A 14,532-nucleotide genomic window follows, 5' to 3' on the forward strand; every position below is an offset into this window, starting at 1 on the left:
AAGAGGAAAAGGCTTTGGAGGAAAAGAAAGAGACACATTTGTTACATGTTTAAATGTTATATGATGGTAAAGTTGAATGTTTTCTACCATCAGCTAAACAGACCCTGATGTTTCCTCTCTCTACATTTATGTTTTCTACATTTACTCTTCCACTACTACTTTACTCTTTTTCATTCGCAGCACCTTCCTAGAGACTTACACGTACCATTTTTTGGGTCCCATTTTATCAATTAAAACATACTCAAACATCCATCCACTTGCAGGATGTTTACATTTGTGTGTTTGGCAATGCTTGTGTATAGTAAAGCTTATGTTTGAATCACTAAGTGGTAACACCTGTTTCAGTACATCCCCTGCACACACAAAAAGAAAAACAGAACATTTGATGTTATCCTATGTGAAATATTGCATTTAGCCTATAAAATATCCACATGTGCTTTATATTTGAACTTAAAGTCCTGACCAATATGAATGTTCCAAAAGGGACTTTTAAAAGCATTTAATGAACTGCCACAACTATGGTATGGCAAAAAAAACCCAAAAAACTAGGGAAAGTTGGAAGAAATGAATATTGACTGTCAGTAGGAGACAAGACACAAACCACCATCCTCAATGTCGAAGTCACACCCAATTCCATCCTTATTTCAAAGAAGTTTTGAGGTTGAAAAATAACTTCATGCAACTTCCACTTTTCTACTGAGAGAGAAATGTACATTTTTGCATGACTACAAGAGGCTGTTTGTCCATAAAACTTACAAATACTGTAGATTGCATTTGAACAAACATGCACTATCTGACTCACGACTTCCTCACATACTGTCCTTGTATCTTTTTCTCTCTCCTCCTTTCAGCCTAGCAGTCTGGCCATTTGTGTAGCTATGTAAAACTATCATCAGCTGCAAATATGAGGACTCCAAGACTGGAAATATTAATTTTTATATCTTGATAATGAGGGCGATTGTCTTTTTTTGCTACTTGTTTTGGACTCCCTGTTTCTGCTGCTGACTATATGAATACTGTACGTGGGTGCACGCACATTTTATGATAAAATAAGTGAGTCATGGGTCTCTTGTGTGATCAAAAGCAAAAAGGCAATGCCCATTATGTCTGCCAAGAAACACTGTACACACACACACACACACACACACACACACACACACGCAGGCACACATGCACGCACACACAAGCACACTGAGTCAGTCCAACTGTACCAAACCGCAGACCCCCTTACAGTCTTCCAGTGTCTCACACAGTGGAACAAGCCTGTCAATGCAGATGGTGTTGTTCCATTGAAATTACAGACGGGGCATGTTAGCTAGATACAGACAGAAACAGCTGAGAATGTATCTGGTGACACACTTTCCAGTGCATTTAGTACTCTTTAACAATCCAACTATCAATCATCTCAAATGAACCACAAATGAAAGTTCAATATATTTGACTGCAGATGATGCAAGCAATAAAACACTTCAGCAAGCTATTACTCCAAACCCAATAGAAACTGACTTATTTTCAGTTAGTGTGTTTATATGTATTCATATATAAGCATGCCCTTATAGATTGGCATGTTGTTATGCTTACATAAACTTGGATGGTGTACAGCGCATGTTCTTGGGCAGCTGACGAGAGACAAGTTTCAACACAAGGCTGAGACTCGTGCCAGCCCAAACTTCAGACTAGACGAGACTCTGAGGTGGAGAGCATGGGGAGAGGTCTTTAGTAGATCCAGACACAACCTGCTTTTAGTTTAAGTAGTTTTGTCTAGTAGAGGTGGTTGATATACAATAATGCAATCCTACTTTGGCACTATGGTCACTGGGTGAAGCATGGCACTAAACTACAGATTCAGCTCAAGGCGAACACACGCTCTAGAGCAGTTCAGCCACATCCTCCAAAATACACTTAATGTAGAAATTACTATGAATGTCCGGGTAACAAATGAAAGGAAAAATAAACATGCACCTTGGCAATGAGCCAACACCAAGCCTCCAGAACAGCTTCAATGCTCATCTGCAAAGAGTATCTGGAACTCCTCTGGCGATAAGACATCCTGTCTCCAAAAGAGTTGACCTCATTTGATGGTTTCATGATGAGGGAATACTGGTACATCATTTAAAATGTTATATTGGCATAACAGAAAAGGCAGAAGTCAACAACTCAACCACGAGGGTCATAATAAGTTTTTAGAAGTTTTTTTGCCATCACTTTGCACACCATCATCTAGACACTAATGTTCATAAAATGGAGTACCAAACTTAAGCACTAGCAAACAAGCACATTGTGGTCTGAGCATTATGTTTCATATTGCCATTAAGTGGACACGAGTGAATAGTTTGGAAATTATTCATTGAATTGAGAATCTATTCTGAATCATGTCGTGACACCAATAATCTGAATCAGTTCAAAACATGACATTCCTAAGGAGTCCCGCACCTAAGGGACAGCACTATAAAAACATATTACTCCAAAATCTCCCATAGGTGTCCAACTGGGTTGAGAGCTGGTCCCTGCAAAAACAAATTAGCACTTTGATTTGATTTTGGACCTTCTATACATGTCACTGACTGTAAGACAAAAGCATCTACAGTTGTCTGTCCATTATTTCGTCAGGCCTCTGTATGGGTTACTCTAAATGAATAAAGGATGATCTTTGTTCCAGAGTGCAGTAGTGACAGAGGCTTGTACATGTGTTCAAAATATATGTACAGTATGAAGCAGAAAGTATTACTTTCTGTAATAAGTGAAATAATTTGGACCAAGTCAAGTTAATTTATTTATAAAGCACATTTAAAAACAACAGGCATTGACCAAACTGCTTTCCAGAGAGATTACATTTATCAGATTGATAAAAACACAGAATAAAAATAACAGCACATACATGAGTAAAACATAAAATCAGATAAATCACCACACAAGACGCATTGCACAAACAACAAGTAAAGGCCAGGATGTAGTCAGGCATGTCTTCAAGATGACTAATAAGAAGTTAAAGAAGGAGATTAGTCTTTAGATGGGTTTTAAAAATAAATAAATGAAGCAGGAAGATCTTATTGTTATTGGCATACTATTCCACAATTTGGGAACAACAACTGAAAATGTTATAACTTGGTGCATGGAATGGAGGGAAGTGATTGGTCAGCAGATCTGCAGGGTGAGGAGGTAGAATAGGGGATGAGCAGTTCATAGATGTAGTTTGGTGCCAGTCCTTGCACAGCTGTAAAACCAAATCAAAATATCTTAAAAACAATTCTGTATTTCACAGGTAGCCAGTGAAGAGAGGCTAGTACAGGGGAGACACAATCTCTCTTCTTGGCACCAGTCAGGAGTCTCCCTGCTGCATGTTGAACCAGCTGCAGTTGAGATAAGGCTGACTGACTGATTCTCACATAGAGAGAAATGCAGTAGTCAAGGCGAGAGGACATAAAAACATAAACTATAATCTCCAAATGAGTGCACGTACTCCTCAGATACTTTCAACATCACAGCTGTCAAGCAGGAAAAGTACAGCTCTTCTTAAAAAAACCATGACCACGGTCAAGAGACACATTCCAGCTGTGACCATAACAAACCCACTCAGGCCAAACCCAGCCCTGAGGTTCAACTCATGCCCATACTAGCCCAAATTAGCTATTCCAGTCTAGTATTATTTCTGAACTTAGCTTCTTCTGGTCAGTCAATGCCAACCCAGAGAAGTTTCAAAGAAAAACTGTCTCTTTAGCGTCTGTAAACATTTTGGGTCAGTTCTTTTCGCAGGGGCATTGCTCTAAATATCATAAAGACTTTTTTTCCCCCTTCCACTGCCATTTGGCCTAAACTAGCACAAAGTTCAGTCTGGATATGAAATGTGGTAGCAGCATGTCTCTTCTTTTGGACCATGGAAAAATAATTATTGTAGGAAGCATTTTAGGTCTTTTTGAAGAACAGATGGTGGGTAATTTGTCTCTCCTATACATGCATGATGTGTTTTTTGGAGTTTGTATTGAACTTTGATGATGAATACACATCCACAAAAACATTAGAAAACAACTGTTGTAATATTAAACTGCATTATACAAAATCATTTTTCAAAATTTAAAGAAAATTAAGGTTAATTAAGCACTGAATGTAACTAGCTATTTCATTAGCTATTTTCTTTTCAAATGAAACTTCGTCGGTTAAATCATTCAAAATAAATACAGTTCACAGATCAATGGCTGGTCACACCTCATTCACGACTCTGTCTGGGTGATGATTGGTCGATTAAATGTACTGCTGTCCTGTCCCACCTACTGAAAAGTCAATCCAGTTAGCCACATTCACTGAGAAATATTGGCGACTCCCTTCAAGGAGTTAAGGTCTCTCTAAAAAGTTGCTATATATGTCACTAGCCCCTTTTTTGGAAAAATAGTCACTCAAGGGGTTTGAACAGTTGCTAAATATAGTGACAAATTGCCTAAATTGGCAACAGAAAGCTGCTAGCATGTTAACATGTTCACCATCCTAGAATCCATCGTTTGAAAGTCATCAACTACTGTAGATGTTTCTCAAACTCCACAATGTTATGTTTACATTGTCTGGACTCCAATTTAAATAGACCAGACTGAAAAAGTCAAAGTTACTCCTGTATGTCAAATACATTATCTCATAAATCATATTCTACACTTCATCACTTTATAGTGCCACATTTTTGCTGACAGTTTTATCAGTTTGTTCATAGTTAAGTGAAGGTCCTGCATATTAACGAGTAGTTTATATGCCTCAGGGTAACTCTGTTAATGGTATGTTTTTTGGTTTTTATACTGGGTGCTAATCATTAGATATTCTATTTTGTTAACATTCCTGGCTCAATACTCAATACTGTCACATTTCAACCACATTAGGTGAATTTTACAGCGAGACCGCAATTCAATAAATCTTTATTGGGTAATTCTGGTGCAGCATGGTAGAAACATTATGTGTGTACAAAAACAGCAAAAACACTATATACAACAATAGCAAACATTAAGTTTACAAGATGCAATAGGTTTAAAAAAAAGTGTAAGGACTAGAATATATGAAGTGCAACAATAAAAGGTGGACTATAGTTCATGGTTAATGCCAGCAATTGCCTTAGGAATGAAGGAGCTCTGGAGCTATTGAGCCTGGGGACCTTATACCTCTGTCCTCTGGGCAGAGTGTGCAAGAGGTGGGATCAGCCAGCCGGGATGGAGGTAGCCTTTCTGACAAGGTGTCTATAGTACAGAGTGTCTGTAACTTTTAATCCTTTTAAAGTTGATGTTGTCCAACATGAAAGTCCACATGAAAGATTTTAGCTTCCTCAGTAAAGACAGTCATTGTTGTTCTCTGGAGTGGATGGCATTTGTGTTATGCTCCCACTGCAGTTTGTCGTCGATGATTGTGCCTACTTATTTGTAGCTACAATCTCAACTGTGATTTCTTCTATGATAGTCTGATGTGAATTGGGTGGGTTTTTTGTCCTTCATTTTGCATGTCAACCAATCAGATCAGAGAACAATCAGAGAACACTGCCGGTAAACCCTTCAAAGAAATGTAACAGTTAGAGATTATGTCATACAGTGGGGAAAGAGATTAAATTACCAGCAGTACACTAAGCAGAACTGCTTCTGCGCCATTGTTTCTGAAACTGCTGAGCAAATGGAAGAATCATGATTCGGTAATTGGCGTTAAATCTTTCGGATGGCTGTTCTAACCAAAACAATTTAGAGTCAGGCTAAAGACAAGCAAGAGGCAGAGTGCTGAACAGAAGTGTGCTCTTGATCAAAATAAACCACTGAATAAATGCTGAAGTCTGTAGTGTTTTCTCAGTTTGTGGAATTGGCTTTGTGTGTGTGTAGGGAGTACAGACATAAATGTCTTCTCCATCTGAACCTGATGGTGCATGTCTCTCTGTTGTACCATCTTGAACATGCCTTAATCTGCACATAAATCTACAATTTTTCATTCTTTTTAATCCTTGCACTCCTTACTCTATTTTTTTCTGCTTATAATTCTGTAATTTAAGAACTGCTTCAGTTTCTACATGCAGTAGCACAGTAATACATGCATTATACAGATTGAATTCAGTGTAATGTATGTGTTACATGATGAAGTGGAAAGTATAATTTAACCAGGCGGCTTGGCAGGAGTTCAGTGTCAACACTAGTCAAAGAAGTAGGAAGTTATACTGCTCTCCCAAAAAGCCAGAGGTCAAAGTGTGAATATCTGAATGAAGCAGCAGACACATCTACATAGCAACCACACATCAAACATTACATTATAACTATTTTTATGCAGAGAGGCTCAAAGAGGGATACATACTGTACATGCATACTGCAGGCACACCTACACAAGGACAGAGGACAAAAACAGACAATAAAAAAAGAGAAATGCTGCGTCTGTGTATGCTTTCTGAAATGTCTGTGGGCTGAGATGGGTCATTTGGTCTCAGCAGACCAGAGGAGACACAGACAGGATGGCCTCTAACACCATCACATACCACCTACACGGGGAAAAGGGGGTGTAAAGAGACAGTGACGGAGATTAAGAGAAATACAGATGGAGAGTGCTTACATATTTGAAAACCATTTTCAAACCATCTTTCAGACTGTCTTGACAAGATTAATGTCAGAGGCTGAACCTGAATGGAATGAAAATATCATGATGTCAGCAAAAAAATCCCCTTGGCAAATAGTAGGGTATGTTTAGTTTCAGGTGTAGCAGCTGTTCTTCTGTAAAGCCAAGAACACACATGGATATTTCTTTTAAAGTCTTAACCAACTGGGGGAGAGACGCAGCACCACATATAAACAATAAACTCCTGCTGAATGAATCCTAAACTATGGTGACCTCCCCTGTTTTTCCATCACTGCATGGATATAACATAATCCAGCTAAAATATATGTGTGTCTGGCTTAAAGCTACACTAATCAATATTATTATAATAAGGGACTAACGCACAGAGAATTATCCAACTCTTCAGTTCGCCTCAGCTCTATGGAATCTTTCAGCATCTTCAAATGATTTTTTTGGTTTTGCAGCTCACAACTTTACTGTTTTTATTCACTCTCACAGCTCTCATCCACCTTGTTTTTAGTGACTGTAAACAACATGTTCAGCCCAAGCCAGCACACTTCTAAAGTGAGCAACTAGCTGGTGAAAATGCTAGGCCAGAGCTAAAGAGGGAGTGAATATTGACCATACAATCAACCAGACTGAGGAATAAGCAAGTCATACAAAAGCTAAACAAATCTTATCCATGCATCACAATGTCACTACCTCTCATCCATAAAGCCATAAGGCTGCACAGTCTCTACCTGCCCATAGAGTCTTTTCATGCTCCAATAACACTACACAGGGCACCGTGGATGGAAAGAGTGCAGACCTCCAGAGGAAACGGTGAAGAACACAAGGGTAACACTATTGCAGAAAGAACGTGAGAACCATCAAGAAAGGCTACAAAAACAAGAACGACAGACCGAAAATGCCTTTTCTCCTCAATAGAAACATCTGAAAAATTCAGCTTCCATCCAAGGATTTATTTGAAGGGAGAGGCAGGGGCTGGCAGAAAGTCAGTTGGTCAGTAAGTCTGTGTTTTGTATCTGTCAATACAGAAAAAACTGTGACAGAGAGCTAGAGAACAAGAACAAGCTTAAAGGTGAGGAGTTTTTTTTATGAAATCAGCTACAGCTGCAGAACAGGTGCAATAATTTACTGACTATTGACACGGAATGGCATTCTGTGCCCGTGGTCCATAGGCTGTTGGTCCGGATAGGTTTTCCATGCCAATAGTTGTTTGTTCTATTGATACTTAATGGGTGTCTGGAACTAATTGCTGGACCTCATGTAGACCACCAGCCGGACATTTGTTACCCTTACTTCAGATGTTTGGTCTCTTACACAGGACATTTTTACTGCATTTTACCGATCCAACTCAAATGATGATCTGTCTCTAACCAAGTGATTTTTGTGGCTATCCCTAGCCATTTTAACCCAGACCATGGGAAGGATTGGCATATCACCTGCAAAAACGCTCCTTCATTTTGAAACAATTTGAACTTGATGCAATGTGTATGTGCACTAATCGCATACCGACAATAAGTGGAGAAATGGAGAAATCCATACCAATATCCACTTCCTTTTTTATTTCCACTGCCAGCTGGCCTCTCAATTAAGTTGACTTTACTTTGTTTCCGTCAGGCTGAGTTTCCTGTGTGTGTGTGTGTGTGTGTGTGTGTGTGTGTGTGTGTGTGTGTGTGTGTGTGTGTGTGTGTGTGTGTGTGTGTGTGTGTGTGTGTGTGTGTGTGTGTGTGTGTGTGTGGTCTGTCCTAGGTTACATTTGATGACAAATTTAAGACTGAAGACCACTTAATTGGGGACAGCGTGTCCAACTGAGGACAAAAGCCATGTCCTCATTTGGGGAAAAAGATGACTTTTGGGTCAGTGGTTAGGTTTTGGATTAGGTTAAGGTTAGAGTTAGGCAAGTAGTGGTGACCGTGGATCTGACGTGTGTGTGTGTGTGTGTGTGTGTGTGTGTGTGTGTAACAACCCCGCCATCCAGCTGTATCCCAGACAGAGATTAGTACAAGGAAAGAGTGACAGCACAGACTATGAGAATTTAAAGAGAATGGGGGTGAAATGGTCTGACCACAAACCTTTAAATCCTAAACTAGAGGATGAGACTGTGTATGTGGGGAGAGCAAGCAAGAGAGAGAACCCTCACACATCCCTGAGAGCCTAATTGAAACCAGACCAGTTCACTTCTGCAGAACAGGAGAGGCATGAGGAGTAGAGAGAAAATAACACTTGAGGTTTTTTTTGGTCAAAGCGGGTCAGAGGTGGTGAACTCAAAAAGGACAAACATGAGAAATAGAGAACCTTTCAGTTGGAAACAAACCAAACGCTGTGCATTTGTGTGTCCTATATGCATGTCTTCCAGTTTGGTCTTATTCTCTGGAGTCCAAACAAAACCGCAGGAATAGCAACTGACAAAAAGGTCAATGTCCCATGTAACTCCTATGTACGTATCTTTCCAGCCAGCTTTTAGTTGACTTTATGCAGGCATCAGTGTGGACCCCCCATTCTTGTCTGCATCTAATCATGTTCTGAAACTGCTAACAGCAGAACACTCAGCGCCATTATAAAACATTAAACACAGGATTACTTTAGTGCTGAAATGCTTCAGGTTTATTAACTTAAACCAGGTTTATAAATAAGAAAATAAAGAGATGGGGAAGCAATTCATTTCATTGTTATGCAATAATCTACTCTGTTCTCCTCTGTTCTATAAATTCTTACACATTTCATTGGAATTGGGGAGTTAAAAAACTCAACAAAGATGTGCCACAGAGCTAACACAAACAAACACACACTCAACCTCTTCTCCCAAGAGTCAGCTATTTTGGTTGTCTTGGATTGGCAGCAGCCACAAATTAAATACATACACACATGCACATGCAATTTCATTTTATTGTTTTTGCAATATCCTACTGTTTTCAGTTTTATATTGTTCTCTGTATCTGTTCTACAAATTCTTACAAATTTCATTAGAATTGGGGAGTTATAAAAACTCTCAAGGGATGTGCCACAGAGTTTGCACAAACACACACACACGACGTCCTCCCTCGCAAGCCAGATATTTTGATTGGCTTGGATTGGCGGCAGACACAAATTAAATACATACACACATGCACACACATACAGGCAAGCCTAATCCTCCCACTCACACACTCACTCCTCTGACTACAAAGTGTTCCATTTAAACATAACTGCAGCAAGCTGAAACAGCAGAAATTTAAGTAAAAGGGACCCATGCACTTTGTAATCAGAGTAAACTTGCAAGTCAAGCTTTTTTTTTCTTTCCCTTTTTACACCGCAGGATTTCAGAGTGAAGCCACACGTTACTCCACTCTGCTCCGCGTGAGTCCTAGGAATTTAAATGAAACTCACACTTCTGTGGGCAGATGTACATATAGCTGCACACACGTATATACAGATGCCTTAACAAGCAATAAGCATACACACAGTTTGTACACACACTCTGCTGTTCCTGGCTTCCACACAGCTGACATCAAATTCTCCCCTTAAGGCTTTCTTTCTTTCTTTTTTTCTGACCTGATGAAAAGCTGGCTGGGCATTCAGTGAACATGAGTCATTTGGTGAACATAGTTATCCAGAGTTTATTACAGTGAAAAGAGGGTCCAAGTGGGTAAAGTAACCCCTGTCTCTGGCAGAAGTGCTGCCTAACTCCATTGCGCTACATACAGGGAGCTGAATACCTCATAATGGCTGTGTGAGTTATGGTGCACAGAGCCACCAGACAGTTACATAACAACAGCGGTAACGAAGCATCTAAAATTAGCAATTGAATGTTTTTTATGCTGCAGAATGTATGTACCTTTGAGATGAAATCAGGATCAATGTGACGGTCAAATAACTCCAAAAGCTTACTTCAGCAATTCCTCAACTACTGTACTCTATCAATATTCAACTTCAACATAGTTTATAACAAAAAATCTGTTATGCATCTTTAAGAGATAAGTGCCAAATAGTCCATGTATGTGATGAGTTAATAAGGTACTACACATTTTGCAAATAAGTCTCCTATCTTGTAGCTCAGTTCTGTCATACATATACTGTACGTGTGTGCAAGCACAGCTTTGCAGTGCCATCATGCTTGTCCAAAAGACATACGAGCAGTAAATAAAATAAAACCCCATATGTTCTGTCACTTAGCAAGTTTTACATGACCTACTTGTATTCACTCTTTGTGTCTATACATTGGACTGAGTGCATGCCTATAATGTCTATGGAACAAAGGAGTCAGAAAAGTGGGGAAGTCATAAATAAAACTTTCAAGAAAGAATTTTTTCAAAAGGCAGAAATAATCCTTTGGTGGATTTTATTACAGCACATTCTGCAACCTTATAACCTCTTCATAGCAAGATCAAAATAATATGATGTAATCTTTTCCTAGCCTTCTGGGAATCGGATTTTTATCACCAAGGAACTTTGGTGCCAAACCATACTTGCCAGAGTTGTTCTTGCAATACTCAGTATTGTCACAGGAAGGATAAGGGATTTGCTGTTTCTTTCATTTGAATAATCTTTTGTAGATAGATGGAACTGTTGTACTTTAGTCCATCAGATGAGAAGGTTTCAGTCCTACCTGTGCAGGGACAGAATCTGGCTCGGGCTCTTCCACTAGGACCTGCAGTTCTCCGGTTGGTCCCACGTCCCCGGCTCCTAATCCTGTCATGAGCGCTGCGTCCAAGCCAAGAAAATCTGCCTGGCTGCCTGTAAAGTAAGAGCCAGGACTGAGGGAAAAACGACTGGCTGCTTCTCCAATCTCTCTCTCTCTCTCTCTCGCTCTCTCTCTCTCTCTCCCTCCCTCTCTCTCTCTCTCTCTCTATCTGCACTGAGTGATTGACTACCGCTTTATAGTGCCTCTCTCTTCCTCACCCCCTTGCTTTTCACCCACTCAGCTGTATTGCACTGAGTGAAGTGTGAAGAGAGAGGCAGGGAGAGTGTGAGCAGAGTAAAACTGATTCTCAACGGATTCAGGCTGTGTCTGGTTTAGCATTACACACTCTCTCTCTCACACACACACATGTAGGAGGGCTGCAACCCTGCACGGGTCCCCTCTGTTGAAACCAGTGAACCTCCTGCAGGATGTGCTGCGAACATTGGACATCTGGGTGGCATGACGGCAAAACACCACCATCAACACCTGTGTGCTTCTCTGTCTGGTTATGTGTGCTGTCATCTCTTCTGGGCAGACTGAAGAGCCTCTGAGATGTACATTTTAACAGGTTTTGTTCCCAAATGGCATTGATCCACCTCCAACATCTGCCTTTGATCACTGCTTCAGCAGGATATCTCATTCATGTCCCCTTCTGGTAAATTGCCATAGTACATTTGGCGGTCCTTTCATTTTTCATCTCACACCATCATCGGGTCAAAATTTCAGTTTGTTCAATATTTTGGTTCATGACCAAATATCTGCAAAACTAATGGCATTCACATGAGCTGTAGTTTGTAAAATAAGGCACATGGTAAACATTACAACCGTTCACCACCATTATACCATGGCTGTCGACTCATAAATCATTTCAAATTTATAATTAGAATTATTTAATTAGCTATTGTGCAGTTTGATTTCTTTGACATTTCTTTAACTAGATCAGATTTGAGCTTCAAGCCTCATGTTAGAGTTCAATTTTGTGATATTGTTTTGCAGTGTGGTTCATCTGTATATTTACTTATGAAGCACTGAAGATTCCCAAAGTGACTGGATACTCTCTACCACTTGTTGCTAACATGAACCATTCGGTCTCACTGATACAAAACAGCTCCCAAAGAAATAGTTCCATCTACCAGTAAGGGGTATTCTGTGTAATTTTATGGTGCCAGAGGACATCCCTACTAATTTACACAGCCACTGCCTTCTCCTCTGTTCTTCTTCTCATTCCTCTCCTTTTTGTTTTCTATCTTCTCTTCCTTTCTCTTCTCCTCTCCTCTCCTTTCCAAAGGGTCAACACTGAGTGAAACAGCTCCATATTAGGACCACCACTCTGTGGCTCTGTGTTAAATGGATTGTTTACTGCCAAACCCTTCAAACAGCTTGAGGGCACTTACAATAGTACAGCTGTTTTAAGTAAGTAGGAGGAGCTGGGATGGAGACCTTCGGGCTCCTCTGCAAAGAGCATAAAACACTCAACCTGTCTGCTTTATGTCAGACAGTGGACATACAGTAGCCCTCCCACCAACACCACCACGAAACATACAAAACCCTACTGTATATACACACAAATATGCACATCTGCAAAAGCAGACATTCAGCAAGACTGAGATAAAATACAGAATGGCATGATACTAAACCATAAATGCAATTTCCTCTATAAAACCTAGCATGCATGTTCCTGAGTGTGTGAACATGCTCATGCCCACAGATGAGAGGAGCTGCTGATCTGCCAGGCCAGCTGTGATGCCAGTGGAGAGATTAAATATGTGTGTCTTGTTAAAACACTTGAAATACATTCTTTAAAGAGCCAGGTCAAGGTTAAACCCAATGCATCCCTTCTAGACATTTTTATAGCCTCTTTGCATGTTATAGATGTCTGATGTGAGTCTTTTAATATTTGATGGGAAAAATGTCTAATTTTGTCCGACTGGCAGTTTAAATGCTTGTTTTTGCTTTGTTATATCTTAAAACATCTCTGATATCAATTGTAGACCACATATCTTTTTGTGTCTACTGCAAGTTACTGCACTGAAATGTATGGAAACCAATGGCCTCCTGGGAGGTAGAAAATCCATCTAGATGCCATACTAATTCATTTTAATTGCATGTTTCGGAGATTGTTTGGATGTAATGTAATGTAAACATGAAACACTGCCCTCTAATTAGGTTTAAGCTGCATTTCCTCAATTTCCAACCCTAACCCCATTCACCACGAAGATATGAATGATGGCAGCAGTGCTTTCCTGCCCTGAGGGTAAAAGAACAACTCCCTAAATGCTCTTACTGTATATTCCTCCATTCCTTCTGTCTTCAGTATTCTGGTATCTCTGCTCTCATTTCATCTCAAGAGAGATGAAATAAGAGCCGATGAAATGAGAGCAGATGTGTGCACACTAGATGTACTATAGATTTGGTGTCAGAAGTAGTGGTCCAAAAATTTGGATTTATATATATTTTTTACCTTTAATCATGTCCAAACCATTCTTAAAGCTGCCATAATTGTATTTTTTATGAACACTCAGAATCAAAACTGACTGTTCTGCATGAGAAGAGAGATTTCTATTTATTATATCATATATCTAACTCTGCTCCTCTCTATCCGCTTTTCTTGTCTCTTTGTCTTTCATGTCTGTCTGCATCGTTTTTCTATGTGTCACCGTGGTTTTCTAACTGGCCACGATCCATGGCAGACTGGAAACGCATTGGAACAACACATGTACACACAAACACAGCCGTACGGATGTAACTATTCAGACAAACCAGATGACCCTGATATCTCCATCTGCTCAACATAAATCCTATTTATTCAAAGCACCATACACTGAATCCCTGAATCAGTCAGTACTGATTCCATCCATGCTCTACAGGTAATTTCTCACATATAAGACAACCAACATTAATCACTAGATCAGCATCATGTCACCTTTTTTTCCTTTGTCTTGTCATATTGTATATTCCCAGCCTTTCTCTTCTAGCTCTAATATTTTCACAGTTTATCTATTGTGTTCCATCCTGCTGTCTGTGTGTCTTCACTCCCCTATTTCCACTCCTTTTGGTAATTTATTTGTTTTGCATGATTTCTTTCTGCCTTTTTTATTTAATTGTCTGTTTTTCTACTCCAGAAGAACGACTAGACGCTATGAAAGATGCAAACTGGAATAAGAGTTTATCATCTAACTGTTGAAATCTTTCAGCCTGAGTTTCATGTTACGCTGCATCCCGTGGAATATACTGTATGTCTGAAATGTGTCTGTGCAGTGACAAATAAAGGATGGAGGCATGAAAAGAAAGATATACATGAAGACACAATGAAT

Source organism: Scomber scombrus, chromosome 22, assembly GCF_963691925.1.
Source record: "Scomber scombrus chromosome 22, fScoSco1.1, whole genome shotgun sequence".
Taxonomy (NCBI): domain Eukaryota; kingdom Metazoa; phylum Chordata; class Actinopteri; order Scombriformes; family Scombridae; genus Scomber; species Scomber scombrus.